Source organism: Dipodomys ordii, unplaced genomic scaffold (genome assembly GCF_000151885.1).
Source record: "Dipodomys ordii isolate 6190 unplaced genomic scaffold, Dord_2.0 Scaffold11, whole genome shotgun sequence".
NCBI classification, from domain to species: Eukaryota; Metazoa; Chordata; class Mammalia; order Rodentia; family Heteromyidae; genus Dipodomys; species Dipodomys ordii.
Window position 1 is genome coordinate 18,138,784 of NW_012267227.1, and position 17,322 is coordinate 18,156,105.

At 46.2% G+C, this 17,322-nt stretch overlaps 1 protein-coding gene across 1 annotated transcript in view; it reads left to right on the forward strand.

The window, feature by feature from the left end:
- Positions 1–17,322, forward strand: part of Fsip1 (fibrous sheath interacting protein 1) — a 96,317-nt gene that overhangs the window by 72,729 nt on the left and 6,266 nt on the right. The gene's annotated exons all lie outside the window — the stretch shown is intronic.

Sequence of the window (17,322 nt, forward strand, 5' to 3'; positions counted from 1 at the left end):
ATATATGTTGTACCCCATTAGTGATACTGGGCTCTGAACTCAGAACCTTGCGCTTGGTAGGCTGGTGCTCTACCACTTGAGCCATACCTCTAGCCTACAAGTAGATAAATTCTGTGTATGTAATGTGTTATCTTCCTTCATATTCCCTTTATGGCTGTTTGAGGCATGTTTGTCTCAAAAGATAATCTGTCCAGAAGCTTTTTACAGTGAAAAATCTTGAGCAAAGTGATATATAATTTAGACTTCTGTGCAGTCCCCTAGTGGATGACATCTAAATTGTTCCCTATAGTTCCAGGTGAGAAGGGGAGTTTGGGGGGAACAGTGGTTTCCTTCCAGGTATCTTTTGTTAATGCCACTTGTTAAGCCTCCCCCTGAGCACCCCTTGTGGGAACTGAGTAGTGATGGAGACCTAACTTTCTTCTTGAGCATTTAATCCCTGTCATTACCAGTTGGACGTATAGACATTCAAGTATCATCATTTGGACAGTTAAGTGTCACTTGATTGTACCTCACTGGATAAAAAGAATGCCAGAGCTGGGAGGGGAGGGAAGGCCTAACTCATGAACAGGAGATGAGAAGCTGGAAATACGAATATTTTCTCAAGATATGTCTCTACCTCTTCTATCATGTTCGTGTGTCGCGGTGGAGCTTGGCCAGCCCAGGAAAACATTGCTGTCAGAATGGAGACACGGGTCAAAAACCAAGGCAGCGTTTGTGAAATCTTATGTTCCTATTGAGTGATTTAAAACTGTGGTCTGATAGCAGCTAATGAACACCTTGACTGGGTAGAGCTGAGACCTCTGCCAGAGAGATGTCCAAGTTTTCTTTCTGCTGACATGCGCACTGGGGCGTGACACTCAACCTCTGGAAATCCCGCCTCTGTGCACGAGGAGGCTGAATTAGATGGCCCACATGCCTCCTCCCAGCTCCAACGTTCCCTGTTTGTGCGCTGTTACCACAGAATCTGAAAATAACAGCCAGATGAGGCCTCCCTTGATGATGTTAGGCTTGACGGGGTCTCCCACAGTTGCAAGGTGATATTGTCAAGTGCCACAGGTAATGGAGAAACTGCTGATAGGGATTTCCAAGGCCGAGTGATATTTCCCATCTCCATTTCTATGCTTTTGTCACTCATTCTTTTTGATTCTTACTTTAACAGCATCTACTCTTTTTTTTTTTTTTTTCAAATGTTGTGGCAGTCCTGGGGCTTGAACTCAGCTTCTGGGTGCTGTCTCCGAGCTGCTTTTGTTCAAAGCTAGCTCTCTACCACTTAGCCACAGATGACTTCTGGCTTTTTCTGAGTAGTTTATTGCTCAGGCTGGCTTTGAACTGTGATCCTCAGACCTCAACCTCCTGAATAGCTAGGATTACAGGGTGAGCCATCAGCTCCTGGCTCTATTTCTTAATTATCCTTCAAAAAATTTTTTTTAATTTGGGGCCCTATGTTTGTACATGAAGTTAACACTTCAGTATTCATTGAGTTATTGTTTTATGTGATATTTATTTTTTCAATCAATTCCAGTCAATTTCCTGAGCATCTTCTCTTTGCTGGAAATCTACTGGGTCCTGGGATTGCAAACATGAAATGACTGACCTTCCCAGGGCCCAGATGGCACTTCCTGTCTAATAGAAATGCAGTCTGTATGTGTTGTTTTCAGTGTTAGGTGAATATGGAATGACAGTTTTGTAACTAAGTTGTTGTCATTCACATTATGATGTCAAGCAGGAAAGTACTCTCCATATGTCCCTGTGTGTTTTAGGGAAGAATCAGAGGACCACTGGGAGGGGGAAAAAAATCCCTGAAAATTATAGTACTCAGGAGAAACCTTAGAGCATAATTCAGTTGTGTTGCAAAATACCAATATGCAATAGTATATTCAGTCCCTGCCTTCAACCTTTTAAAAGACATAATGGCAGAGTTTGGCATACCAACTTCTAATTCATTTTTATTTGGACTGCTTTAATTAAGTTCAACTGAGATGATTTCAATGACAGACCAGGCTTGTGGTCTCGGAGCGTTGGTTTGCTTGCTGGTGCAGGCCTGGCAAGGCACACTCAGGAGAGCTGTGCTACAAACGTTTAAAAACATGTAGTCAGAAAAATGCCTTCCCGGTTCAGCTCCCGGAGCTCAGCGGCATTCCTCCTGCATTCCTTGGGACCCCCGAGGGCTGAGCAGCTCTGGCTCTGGCCTCTTGTAAAGCAGTGTACTTTGGTCTTTGGTTTCAAATGGAAACCAAGAGAATTTGCTAATTTTTTAACTTCTCTCTCTCTTTTTTAAAAAGCCATTTGCCCTTTTTTTTCAGTATGTCTTCTTATTTTACAGCATCTCTTTAACTTCATAGACAGCAGTGAAAATCTGAGGGTATGATTTTATTTCTCAACATATAACATTGGGTCTTAATCTGGTATTAGAGTTTATACACAGCACACCAACACAAAATGATGCTAAAGTTTAAGGTCTCTATAAGAAGCACATTTGCTAGTTAAAATCATACACAATCACATGAAATAATATAATATCTTCCTTTCTCTCATCTTTCCCTCCTTTTATTTTTAACTCTCTCCTTTTTCCTCTCTTTTAGTTCATCTTATGGCCCAAATAACCATAATTTTGTTCAGTACTTTTGTCTCTTAGATGTCTGTCATCAAAATGCACATAGTTGAATGTAACTATGCAAATGAGGGCAAATTATTTAGTATGGTGCTAAGATGACTTACATTAGAAGGCTGGAAACCCCTGTGTATTCTCTGCTTTCTTAACACAGAGAAAAGCATGCCCTACCCCTCACCCCTGGCACAATATCCGAAAATCACCAAGCCCTCACCCGTTTCCTTGTCTTCCTCCAAGTAAATTTCTGATTCTCCATTGTTCTTTTATTGTTTTTCTCTTGGTCACACTTCTTAGAAGGTGGGCTGTTTAACATGCATCGCTAAGATGTGTCCCAAACATGGGGGTATGGGATCAAGTTATTATAAGAAGTTCTCTCTTCATCCATGTTCATATCCACCCAGATTGGGCGCTCATGTTCTCCTCTAAGTCCTTGAGGAATTTAAAAACATTCCTGGGGAAATATTAACTGGCCTTACTGAGGTCTGAACAAAGGAAAAGGATCTAGAGCATCATTTCTGGACTCTAATGGTGAAATCAAGGAGACCTTTCTTTTTTTAAAAAAAAATTATTCACTGTAAAATGTTCCTCATGACAATTGTTGCCAAACCTACAAATAAATGAAACTTTTGTAATATCTGCATTTTTTTTTTGGGTCGGTGGTGGGGCTTGAACTCTGGGCTTGGGCGCTGTCCCTGTGCTCTTTTTTTTTTGGGGTCCGGTCGTGGGGCCTGAACTCTGGGCCTGGGCACTGTCCCTCAGCTCTTCAGCTCAAGGCTAGCGCTCTACCACTTGAGCCACAGCACCACTTCCGGCTTTTTTCTCTTTGCTTATGTGGTGCTGAGGAATGGAACCCAGGGCCTTGAGCATGCAAGGCAAGTGCTCTACCACTGAGCCACCTTCCCAGCCCCTGTCCCTGTGCTCTTTAGCTCAAGGCTAGCACTCTACCGCTTGAGCCACAGTGCCACTTCCGGTTTTCTGGTGGTTTATTGGAGATAAGAGTTTCAGGGACTTTCCTGGTCGGGCTGGCTTTGAACTGTGATCCTCAGATCTTAGCCTCCTGAGTATCTAGGATTACAGGCTTGAGCCACCTGTGCCCAGCCTTGTTCTCCCTTAGTATGAAAATGTTTCCAACTTCAGCTCCCAGAAAATTGTCTTTTGCTATGATGCGTGCCAATAAATATAAATACATACCTTTAGAGGATATTGGGGATTTATTTATTTATTTAAAGCCTAGGGTGTGGTTCATTCCTCCTCATGTTTGGGACAGCTCCTACTTTGTGGGTGGTTGCAGCATTCAGTGCTTGCCTTTTCCTAGACAGCCTGGGATGTTCCACTATTCAGTTTCCTAGCTGCCTCTGGCATAGGACTTGTGCTGGCCCTAGGCTTTCAGGGAGACCCACTCTGAACCAGAGAGTAGAACTAGGAGAATGGAGCTTCCATTGATGGCAGCGGTGGTGGCAGATGACAATGTTTCCTTTGCTGGTAATATGGTGTTGGTACAGTCAGAAACCCAGTGGAATCAACAGCCTTGGATTCCTCTGCATAAGTCTCCTATTTGTTTCTGTTTTCTAGTACCGTTAGCCTCCTTGTTGATGTGAAAATACCCAACATTGTTTCAATTCCATTTCTGCTTAAAGCAGCCAGTTTCAGTTTTGCTGTTTTTGTTTTTCTTTTTGCATCTAAGAACTCTGATGGATATGCAACTTGACGCTGGGAATGGTAGCAGGAAATAGAACTGTGGAGAAATTGGGGGAAACTGGAGTTGGTTGTCTGGTTTAGGTGGAATTGATAGCAGTAAAAAAAAATCCAGCTGCCTAAAGAAGCCTTTGGCATCCTACAACATCCAGTGAAATTGGCACAAATCATTTGGGGACTTGGAGAGGGAAGAGGACCTTGAAGGAAGGCTTTTGGGAACCATATGGGTGCTTCCATCGAAAACTGTGAAGAGATGAAGAAGTGAAGGACCCAGGTGATATGGTGGCTGTTTCTAACAGCGCCTCATGGCTGAAATGAAGGGAGTGTGAGGCTCAGATTCCTAAATTCCCCCATGTAAGTATGGGTGGAAAAGTAAGGACTTTCTATGACTATCTTAAAACACCCTCAGGGTTGAAAAGGTTAAATGCCAAATGCCAAATTCTGGTGTCACTCAGTTCAGGCCACAGTTCCCCTGTGTCTGGAACGGGGGTTATGGTGGCCTTGGTGGTCAGTGTGCCCTGAGCCTCTGAGCCCATCAAGCCACCCTTGCCAGGTGAAGAGCCCCGTGCGCCTCTGAGGAGCCTGCTCCTGTCTTGATGGACTTTTTCCCTCTTGGCACAGTTGCATTCATCAGTAAGGCAAGTCAGATCTCTTATGTCTTTTGTTTCCCATTCCCAGAGCTATAACTAAACTTGGATCTCAGTTTCAAAATACCAGCGACAGAGTTAAAGTCAGGGGGAAGATTAAAAAGAATAGCTACAAAAGCTTGCCAATTAATATTGACCAAAACATCCGAGGAATATGTATCAGAATGGATTTTGAAGGTTCTAGACCAAGTAAAGAAAAGCACAGCTGTAGATGGATTGAATCTATTATGGGAGGAACCCTTAGCCAGAGGCTCTGGATTCAGTCTACGAGCGTAGATCGATGGCACTGATTCTAGTTGTTTCTTTGATCAGCTGACAAAACATCCTGTAGGAATAAGAAGTAGATATGACATGCTTAAGGAGAAGATTCCCTTTGAGGGGATATATTTTGGGTATGGAAGCTTATGTATAGACTGTATTTCTTGGGAGAATCTTGATAAAAAATTAGGTGATAGAGGCCCTTGCACCTTTTGGGTAGAATGGCCATTTTGTAGTAGCTAGTGGTGCTGACACTCCAGTTGAAGTGGATGTCAGAAGCCTGGGGTAATGGAGCAGGAGCAGTAACTGCTGCAGCCATAATAGGCAGCAAGATGGGCATCCTTGGGAGTGAAGAGCAGGACCCTTGGGAATGGCTCTCGATGATGGATCCTTGTGGCTAAGGTAGATAGGCTCTTAGCTTTGGCTATTTGTTATTTATTTATTTATTGCTGGTCCTGGGGCTTGAACTCAGTGCCTGGGCTGTGTCCCTGACCATCTCCGTGCTCAAGGCTAACACTCTACCACTTGAGCCACAGCACCACTTCTGGCTTTTTCTGAGTAGTTTATTGGAGATAAGAGTCTCATGGACTTTTCTGCCTGGCTGGCTTCGAATTGTGATCCTTAGATATCTGCCTCCTAAGTAGCAAGGATTATAGGTATGAGTCACTGACACCCAGCTGGTTATTCGATTTTTTTTTTTTTTGGGTCCAGTCATGGGGCCTGAACTCTGGGCCTGGGTGCTGTCCCTCAGCTCTTCAGCTCAAGGCTAGCACTCTACCACTTGAGGCACAGCACCACTTCTGGTTTCTTATTTTTTGCTTATGTGGTGCTGAGGAATCAAACCCAGGGCCTCATGCATGCAAGACAAGCACTCTACCACTGAGCCACCTTCCCAGCCCTGGCTATTTGATCTTTAAAACCCAAGATTGGAAAACTGTGGCTTGATTATTATAATAGATGGTCATGTCCCTCATCCAGTTTGCAGACAGAGATTAGTTCTTAAGCCTGTGGATACAAGGTGAAGAATTTACTAAAGAGGGCATTGTAAAAGAGACTTAGGTACTAATATTTACTAGACTAGGGAAAAGGAAAGACTGAGACAGAGATCACTGGACATTTCCTGTCTTCACTGCAGCCACTCAACACATGCCTTAATCTTTGTTGTGCATCTATTTATGTGGAAAATGCTTTTTTTCCTGTTAGCAAATGAGCAGATTAAACAGTTTGCTTTTACTTGATGTACCTAATAGAAGCAGCAGAAGAGCTTCACTACATCTTTCTAACACTTGTCACCATTTTGTCTACAAGATTGTTGACCATCACGCAGGGCACTATACTCACCCAAGATATGTGACATGATGCTAATGGGTGGTTGGGACAATCACAATGGCACCCTCCCCTCCATGGAGTCACGGCTTTAGAGATGCATAAAACCACCAGACATTGAGGATGAATAAACAGAGAAGGGATCCAAGGAGAGAGCCTTGAAGTTTTCTTCCAGGTAAAGAGGTTGGAGCCAACTGGCCAAGGAGATCATGGAAGAAAAACCAGTGAAAAAGGTAAAAAAAAAAAAAAAAATCAGGAGAAAACAATGACCGGGAAGCCAAGAGAAGGGAGATGAGCCGTGTCACCTGCTGCTGAGAGGTATGGCAGGGTGGGGATTGCTTTGCCAGTAGGAAAGGGCCCTGGTGCCATGGACCGAGCGATATTTCAGATCCTATCTGGAGAGAGAGTAGAGAGAGAGAGAGGGGGATTTGGCAACAACCATTTCAGTCATAAAGAAAATGACATCAGTGGAATGATGATAGAGGACAGAGACCGTGGTGAGGTAAGGAAGAATAGGAGAGGTGAGGTAAGGAGAATTGCCGAAGCCATGGCCTGGAGTAGGCAGGACGCGTGGCGTCTGCCGTACAGGCAGAGGGACCCGTTGTCCAGAGGGGTATAGGAAGAGCTTATGGAAGGTGATGGTGGTGGCTTGTGCGAGAATAAGGGGAAGTCGGGCCTGGGTAAAGGGCCTGTCGTTGCAGATGTGGGGGTCCTACAGGTTTCCCACCCGTTAGGCATGTCAGTGGTCTATTCTGGTGATAAAAGTTTTTTCAAACCAGGCATCAGTAGCTCACGCCCATAATCCTAGCTACTCAAGAGATTGAGATTTTTAAGAATTGTGATTTGAAGCCAGCCTGAGCAGGAAACTCTGTGAGACTTTTGTCTCCAATTAACCATGAAAAAGCCTGATGTTGAGCTGTGGTTCAAGTAGTAGAGTGCTGGTCTTGATTGGCAGAAACCAACTGAGAATGCAAGACCCTGAGTTCAAGCCCCAGTACCAGCACGAGTGCGCGCGCGCGCGCACACACACACACACACACACACACACACACACACACACACACACACACACACAATGTTTTATATTCTTATCTGGCAACCAACTAGTGTTTCAACCTACATAAGGATGATGCAGTATTTAGGACTTAAATATGAAATGAGTGTTGAGATAAGTTAGAATGATAGTACGTGATAGCCTGAGTTTTGAAACAGAATATTTTAGATCCTAATGAATCTTAAGATTCCTATGTTTATTAAATTAAGTCTAAGGATTTGCATCTCCACTGAATTCACTTATAGATTGCTAGTTTTAATCCACAGTCACTACACTGTGGATGATTATAGACTTGTGGTAATTTACAAATGTGAAATTATTATTTTTATTTTTTGCTGGTCCTGGGGCTTGAACTCTGGGGCTGGGTCCCTGAGCTCCTTTTGATCAAGGCTAGTGGTCTACCACTTGAGCCACAGCTCTGCTTCTGCTTTTTCTGTGATTAACTGGAGATAAGAGTATTACAGACTTCCCCGCCTGGGCTGACTTCCGACTGTGAGCCTCAGATCAAAGCCTCCGGAGTAGCCAGGAGTTGCTAGGTATGAGCCATTGGCACCTGGCTGTAAAATTAATTTTAACAGATTGATCATGAGAAGCTCTTTTAGCTTAATTAATTAACTGGTGAATTCAACTTAACAATGCATTTTTGTAATTGAGTGTAATAGATGGGTCAAATTGGCCAATTAGCCTTGCATCTGTTTCAGCCTGGGGGAGGCCAGCCGGTGTGGGAAGACTTTGGACAGTTAGAACTAACCATAGCAGGGGAAGTTCTGTCAGCAAATGAAAGCGCCGTCTAAATCTCCTTCTCCGGGTTTCCATTTACAATTTGGATTTCAGCTTTAACCCTTAAGTTAATTTTTATTACCTGATTTGGGGAGAAATGTGTTTTATTCCACACATACTTGAAATAGAAACATTAATTTGACATTCAAAAGGAAACTAGGCTCATTATGTTGTTTGACTTCCAGTGTTGTTTTCTTTCTTATGCAGTCATAAGGTACGAAGATTTGAAATCCTTTGTCTATGTCTTCAGCTAAGGTATTTTACCATAGTGACTTTGTCTTTCCAATAGCCACCATCATAAGCATCCTTTTAGCTGTCTGTCTGTACTGTCTTGTCCATCCTGAGTGAGCATCCCAGAACTCCATCTCAGGCAGAGGCTGGAGCTCCTCCTGCCCCATCTTTGGAAATCAAAAGAGAAAATTAAGGCAACATGACCAGAAAATATGCACATGAAAGGTGGAGACCCTATTATCTGCTAATAAGGAACTTTTTGAGAAGTCTTTTCCCTATAAATGATTATGGAAAGGGAAGGTTTTTCTGTCATGTTTGTGAGGCTTTATGTATAAATACACAAGTAGATTTCCATAATTAAACTTCACCACAATCAAGAATGAATCGTATTCAGTTCTATTTCCAGCACCAAATTAAACCTCTGTGTCAGACCTGCAGTGAATATTACAGTGAGCGACCCATAATTCTGTTTTTGTTTTTTTTTTGGGTCCGGTCGTGGGGCCTGAACTCTGGGCCTGGGCGCTGTCCCTCAGCTCTTCAGCTCAAGGCTAGCGCTCTACCACTTGAGCCACAGTGCCACTTCTGGCTTTTTTCTTTTTGCTTATGTGGTGCTGAGGAATCGAACCCAGGGCCTCAGGCATGCAAGGCAAGCGCTCTACCACTGAGCCACCTTCCCAGCCCCTTGTTTTTTGTTTTTAAATTGCACTTGGTATTTTTCTGAATCAGAAGCATTTTTCCCCATGAAGTTTAGGGGAGCATCCTTGTTTGCACTAACTGCTCCCCGAAGTGGGGCGAGGCAGTGCATGTAGATGGTAATGTGGAGAGTCCCAGAAATTCCTGTCTCTTCAGCCATGTTGTGTGTTGGCTCTCACTGGAATCCAAATTTCCCCATGGCCGAGGATCCTTCAGGAGAGAAAGGCATTGTTTGGTTGGAATTAGGCTGGGCCAGACTTGGGCCACTAGCCAGTTAAAGGAACCACTGAGTTGATGGAGACGGAGAGTCACTGCAAAAGCAAATAAGCCATCGTGCAGGTGATGTCCACTGTGCCAGGCCCATACTCACGTGGCTGAGGAGCACTTAACGTCCACCAGGGAAGGCAGAGGTAGAGAGAGTGTGGTGATGGTGAACACTGGAGCTCCGGTTAGGGGACGCAGAGTATGACTGGAACCCAGTGGGAATGTCCTTTTGTTCACACAGCTGCCTCAGATCCGTGAGGCCAAAGGGACACCCACTGTTCGTGTGTCTCTACATGTAAAATAGTATGGGAGAGGGTCTGTCATGGTACCACGTTGCTGTCAGGCTCCTCCCCCCTGAGAATGAGTTTAACTAACTAAACATCTCTCTGAAGACAGTTGAAAAGGGAAAGGCCTGGCCTTGTGTTCTGGCTTCATTTTTCTTAGTTGTCTTGTCTTTTCAATGTGGTGAATGATTTCCCACTTCCCCGCATGCATTAGGTGGGTGAGTTAAATGGAATAGTGTCCGTCAGCGATCTTGGTCCATGGTAGTTAGTCAGGCCTGGGCTGTCAACCCGCCCACTCCAGGCCCTAATCTGACCTGACCCCAGTGCATCCGACTTCTGACAGGGGCTTTCTGGACACTTGCCCAGTGTAGGCCCTCATGACGGGGAGGGAGGTGGAAAGCTCTGCCCCCTGAGCATGTATCATTTATGAGAGAGTATATACACCAAGTCATTTAGATCCTTCTGGTTGATATCCAATTTACTAAATGCTTTTTTGGTTTGGCATGTAGAGGATTTAACATCCATAGCTTGTGTCGTAAGCATAACTTGGAACCTGTGGTTTGCAGTACATTATTCTTATTCTTGGCTGTAGTGTGATTTCACATTGAGATTGGCAAATGAAAGAGGACAGTTCACTGAGCAACAATATTAATAGGGAGCCTCGTGTTTATGTCAGGCTTTGTGTGCTGTGCACAATGTATGGGGTAATTAGATGTTTCAGATACATGTCTAGACAGGGCAAAGCCTCAGGAGCACTCGCTCAACCCTGGGAAATGCTACAGGTCACTCAATGGTGACCAGAAAAAGTTCTACTTCCTCAACATTTCAGATGTGGAGTGAGGACCCGGCACTAGGTTCACACTCTGCAGGAAAACCAGATCTGATGTGATTCCACAGTACTGATGGTTTGTGGAGCTAGGTGTGTGGCCTGACTCGAGGAGCCCTTCAGGGTGCCAGCAGATCTCGGCTGCCATGGACCCCTCTCTCAGGGTTACGTCACCGTGCTTCAGAAGGGCTCCTGTGCAATGTGATCCTGACCCCGATGACAGCCTGGGAGAGCAGTGAGGAGAACTGTGTGTTAGGAAGGGGAGTTTTGACGTGAGGGCAGTAGGAAGCGTTTTACCGTTGGGGTACACTTTCTGAGGAGGGAGTGCCTGGTGGAGAGGGCAGTGCAGAAGCAGGAGGTTGTCAGAGGCCTCAGGGAGAGGCGGAAAGAGAGGGGCAGGAGCAGGCGAAGAGCGTGAAGCCAGGGCTGTGCCCGTCCGCCTCTGCTCCATGCACCCCGCCGTTCCTCTAATGCTCTGATGGCAAGCCACACGAGAAGCTAGAAGGCTGCTGTCTTGGAGCTGCCGCATTGATGACCGCCATCGATAATGCATCGAGGCCCATGTCTCCAGACATCAGACGTTCCTAACCCAAGACCTCATTCCATCATTGGCCAGGCTAGAGCTGCCCTGTGCTTTCTAGGCCGTGCCCCATATCCACTTTGTTTTGGCACCAGCGGCTGACTGCTCTGTGCTCTCCGACCTGATGCGGGTGGGCACGTTTGTCCCCCTGAACGCTACTGGGTACTCCTCCGATGAGGCTTTCCACGAGGGCCTCTTTATGACAGTCCTGTGCTGACCCCAGCCCCAGGCCACGTACATCCAGATGCCACTTCCTCCTTACTGCAAGTGTGGGGTTCTCAAGTGAGACCCCGCAGGCACACAGTGGGTCCTTGGGTTCAGCCTCTGAGACCTCCGTGCGCCCACCAGCTGAGCCCCTAGAGAGGGGAAGTGGCTTCCGACTCCAGCCGGGGTGGGGTTACCCCACTGAGCACTTCCCTGACTTCCGGCCCCATCATGCGGGGTCTCCCGGCTGGCCGAGGCCTTCGCTCACAGATGCTTCCCCCAGCTGGTACCGGCGGGGAAGCCAGCTGTCCTGGTGTGCAGCCGCTCCATCTGGAGCGCTTTTCTTGTCTCCAGGCAAATGTGGGCAGCTCACCTCCCAGCCAAGCTTGTTTTTCTGGGATTATGGGGCACTGCCGGACTCCTGCCGCAGACTGGACCCTCGGCCTAGGTGTAGGGAAAGCAGTGGTAGACATGTGACAAGGGGCCATTCTGGCCGCTGGCTGAGAACAAAGGTGATCTGGTCCAGGCGGAGAGACCGTCTCTGCTTACAGAGAGCCACGATGGCCCGCACCCCCAGATGCCCGTGCTCCCCCCAAACCGCAAAACTGGGGACTACAGGAACCGAGAATCCCACCTCCTGCTTCCCCTGCCTCACTCCATGGCATCCTCTCCCTGCACACCGGGGGCGCTGCAGACCCCCTCCTGTCCCAGTGGGCAGCCCACCCGATGCACCTAGGCTCCAGCAAAGACCCGCCCCTGTGTGCTCAGGGCGGTGCGGTCCCGCCCTCGGGCGCATCCTTCCCCACCGGCTGCTGAGGGAAGGTAGGTGGCGCCGTCTGGTTCTGCGGTCACGGTCACCCCTGGCACATGCCAGCAGACCTACAACCTCCCATCAGAGACGCCCGCCTGCACCCCCTGCCCGCACGCCCAGCAGTGCTCTTCCCTCACGCCCTCCTGGCTCTGCCTGGCACCGACTCACCCGCCCGTTTGTATTTGTGGCCAGCCCTCAGGTCTTCACAGCCTCTCTGGCAAGGTCAGTTCCTCTTCTGGCCAGATAGCCACTGGCTATTTCAGTGAAAAGTATGGCCGATGTTCCTGCCCCCCTCAGCCCCCGTCCCTGATGCAGCCCCTGGGGACTGTGTCTGCCTTCGTGCCCTCCTGGAGAGGGAGGCAGAGAGCAGAGGGGGTGGAGAGGGCAGCTGCCAGGAGGGAGAGCCAGCCTGTTACTTCTATAAATCCTGCACAGTTGGTGTAGACTTTAAAAGGCACACCAGGCATTTTACTCCTGTGGGGTTTTGTTTGTTTGTTCTTTTGTTTTGTTTTAGCTGGTCCTCGGGCTGGAACCCTGGGCCCAGGTGCTGTCTCTGGGCTTCTTTGCTCAAGGCAAACACTCTACCACTTGAACCACCACACCACTTCCAGAGTGGTGTGGAGATAAGAGTCTCACAGAGTTTCCTGCCCGGGCTGGCTTCCAACTGCGATCCTCAGATCTCAGCCTCCCAAGTAGCTAGGATGACAGGTGGGAGCCACCAGTGCCCGGCCCCTGTGGTTTTTAAATGTGCTCAGTCTAAAAGAGGCTTGCATGATCAGTGGTAGGAACCTCTTGAGCTTGCATCGCCCACTGGGGTGTTCGGATTCATACGGCCGAAATGCCTTCCGCATTCTGCCTACAAGCGAATCTTTCTGTATTTATGTATTTGTTTCTTGTTTTGAGTTAGGGGGTCTCTCAATCCCCCTGCCGTGCTCTTCCAAATGATATTACAGGCATGCCCTGTTATGCCTAGCCACAAGTGAATATTTTCTGATGAGCTGTTCTACTTTTAAAAAAAAAATCTCACCTATTCAGTGAGTGCTCCGATTTAAGATGGGTGAAGGTTACCAGTACTTCAGTTGCTACCCCTTCAGCTAGCGACAGAACTTCATTAAGTGACAGGGCCCTAGCAATGATTGTTTAGCAATATGACAGACTTTCCAAGTGATCCTTGCCCTGTTCCTGCTTCATTCTTGGGAATTTACCCCTACCTACACCCAGAAGTGTGGGCGTGGGTGGCCATATTGACATCATATGCTCCTCACTATAGGTGACTGGACCACGGTTGGACACTTGAACCTGACATAGTAGGTCCATCAACTTAGCAGTGATCTTAGGAGTTACTTTGTTGACATTTGAGTTAAAGGATGTAGTATCTATAGTGCCATAGTTCATGCTATGTAGGTAAGCTGAGGAGTGGCGAAAAGAAACCACTGATAAGCAGAGAAGGTGGTTCTGCAAAGGGAGGGATGCACAGGTGAGCATGCAGGAGGCCACAGTGACCCAGAAGGAAGAGTGGTGGAGCACAGGCTTTAGTTCCCTGGTGGCTTTCAGTCCTAGACTCCAAAAAGCCTGTCAATTGATTTCCTGTGTGAACTGACCATGCGACAGCCTCTTAGATCCTCTCCCAGCCCTCAGCCCTACGACCTCTAATTTTTTTTTTTTGAGATAAGGACTCCCATTCCTTTGTAGTCAGAAACCCTTGACTAAAATAAACTACCACGAAGGTGCCCCCAGCAGTGTTGGAATCTGAGAGCTGTAAACTTACACTTCAGATGATGTGGTCAGCTAAAGCCCCGATGGATCTTGATGCTGAGTAAAGGGAGGAATGTTTTCTAGGTGCCGCTGGAAACGACTCACAGTTCTAGTCTCAGTATTAATAGTTGGGGACATTCTATTCTACTGTTCCACCCATTTCTCCCTTGTGATAATAGTTTTAGACTTATATGATGGGTCTTTGGAAACTCTGTTTAGGGGGAAAAATGCTGGACATGAGATCAAAGAGAACAGTGTCACCGCTCCTGGTTTGTTGCTGTGAACTTTCAGGTGGTTTACATTACAGACATCATTTCGAAGGCCTTGTCAACAGCCACTGCTCAAATACTGGGGAATTTTTTTTTTAACAACTGAAGAAGCTTCACATATAGTACAGGAGGGAGGCAGGGCAGACAGCAAGATCATCCATAGGCTGGGCTCTGTCTCTGGCAATAATGAGTTCAGCCATCCTTGTCAGATTTAGCTCCTACACCAAACCAGCATTTATCAGGGTGGAGAAAAGTCAACAGTGGGCACCTTGAAATGGAGCAGTGGCTATGTTTTTTTTTTTTTTATGAGCTGAAAGGCATGACATTGTGTAAGTTTTCATAGAACACAGCACTAGTCTGAGTGGAAAAGTCTGTAGTTAAGTGAAAAGTTCTGTTGGAAAGATTTTTTTCTTTTAAGTCTAAGAGAGAGTGAAATTGAATTTCATTTGGGGAGAAGACACTTGGCAAGTGGTGGGAGGAGAACTCAGTTTGGGCGAGGGGCAGTGTAAGTGGCATGCATGCCCTTCCTCCAGACCTTAGGCTACTTACTTTCTTGCTGTCTTATTTTCTTCTCGTACAAAATGACAATAACAGCAGTACTGGTGTCTTAGATTCATGGCACAAATTAAAGACGTCAACACATGTAATATGCATAGAGTATATGCCTAGAATAGTAAGTACATCAACAGGGGTGCAGAATCTCCACCAAAAAGATTCATGGAAACGATATTCTTTTCCTGATGAAAGCAGTGGCTACATTTACGCTTTGACTATGGACCCTCGTGTGTTTTGGCCATGACAGGAAAGAAGGGGGGGTGGTAAAAGGGCCGAAAAAGTAAAAGTGGGAGCAGGGGAGCTTTCATACAAGGGAGAAGACAGATTGGACTTGATTTGGGGAAGTGGAGGCTGAGATGCACTATGTTTAATTTTATGAATAACTTGTTTATGCACGATGAGGAAATTGGAACTGGCATGCGAAGTGAGGACTTGGAGGTGAATGTTTAAGCAGATGGTCCCTGGACAGTGCTGCGCAGTGAGAGGTTCACTTACAGAACTCATTAGCTCAGGAGCGTTAGCAGCAGTCTGGATGAAGGCTGTGGAGTACAGCCCCTTAATTATCAAGAATGGCCAGGGACATGTGGGATAGAGCCCCTCTTTAATCCAGTTCAGCACTTCAAAAGAACTTACAGTGGCACAATATTCCTTCCATGATCCTTTGTCTTTCTACTCAAATATATGGGCCTTTTTGTTTTCTTCTAGTGTCTCAGTTTCATAATGATGACCCTTTGGTGAGGATATTTGGTGAGAATGACACTTAGGCTCTTTCTAAATCCCATGGAATCACCTACCCGTTATAAGCAATTTTATGTAAGCAAAATTTGAGAGTGTATATTAAGTTACCTACATGCCGTCCAAGGCCTGACTTCATTTTCTGTTGAGCAGGATTATGTAGTAGTATGATGGACATGCTCTTGATAATGGATGGAATATCACTCCTGGGTACCTGAAGTGTTTACTGATTACAGGTAGGATTTGAGCCAGGCATGGTGGCTCATGCTCGTAAACCTGGCAGCGTGAGAGGTGAGAGGTGAGGATAGGAAGGATCCCGATTTAAGGCCAGACTCCGTCTCATCTAAGCTAGTGGGAAGCATGAATAGGAGCATTGCTGGTCAGGCAGCCTAGACAGAAAGCAAGACCCTATCTCAAACAGAGCCAAAAGCACTGGGGATGTGATAGAGCACCTGTTCAGAAAGTGCAAGGCTGGGAGGTCAAGATGCAGTACCACCACTGCCAAAAGAGTGAGAATTTGCATAGAATTTGCATATTATTTAACTGCTATTTCTCGACCTGCATATGAACTTTCAATTGACTTCCCTGAAATCATGAGTTCAGGTAATTTCTAAGAAAAAAAAATGCCAGACAATGTCCATTTCTTATTATTTTCGAACTCACCATGGCACTTGTCTGAGTTTTAACATAGGTATAAGTTAAATGTAATTCTGAAAACACAGCACAAAACTTTTTATTGGTTGCATTAAACCAGTATATAATAATGGATACTTACCTATACTGGGTCCAACAGCAGCTTTTCCTGATAGTTCCTTACACATGTAGAATATTTAGTTCTTTCCTACTGTGTAGTTTCAAAGTAGGGCGTTATTTTACTTTCTGAAATACAAACTTAAGGCCATTAGTAAGTAATGATTAAGGTTTGTTAGGAGTACTTCTTACTCTCAGGTAATTCTCTTTCAAAGGAGGATTACTGTCTTACATTCACTACATAAATCAAGGAAGATACTGTGCTGTTAGACGAGGAGAAATCTCCGTCAGTGTCTTTCCATCTACTTAACACTATTGCTTTTGGAGGGCATTGGAACTCAAGTAGCATGCCATTAGGTAGGATTCTTTTAGAACATGGCTCTATGTTTTCATTTGATTCATTTTTGTCTGTCTTCAGAATGACTTAAGCCGGGTATCAGTGGGCTCAATCCTGTAATCCTAGCTACTCAGGAGGCTGAGATCTGAGGATCGCAGTTCAAAACCAACCTGGGCAAAAAAGTCCCCATAGGACTCTTATCTCAAGCCCCACAACTGACAAAAACAAAAACAAAATCCCAAAAAGAATATCACCGGAAGGAACTGATGGCTTAAACTCCTTAAGGTCTTGGCTGAAACATTCAGCTCTGATGACGTTTACCAGCAGAGTTGAATATGTGGGCCCTGCGCTCCTCCCAGAGTGCCCTGCTCCTGGAATGCCCCTGGCCTCGGCCTCGGCCTGGACCTGTAGCTCTGGAGCAGCTGATCATGTCAGGCTGCCCCCGCCCCTCACCCTTCCCCGTCCGTCCTCAGCAGTATTGTCTGAAGAAAGCTGTGGACAGACATGGGAGTCACAGGATGGGGTGGCCGTGAGGCTTACAGTGGGGAGTGGGTGGAGACCATGGCTCAGGTCAAGAGGCAATTACCTCCTTGCCTGGAAACGTCCTTTTCCCCAGGATTTTAAAAATCGAAGGTGCTTGTCTAAGTATCTCTGTTT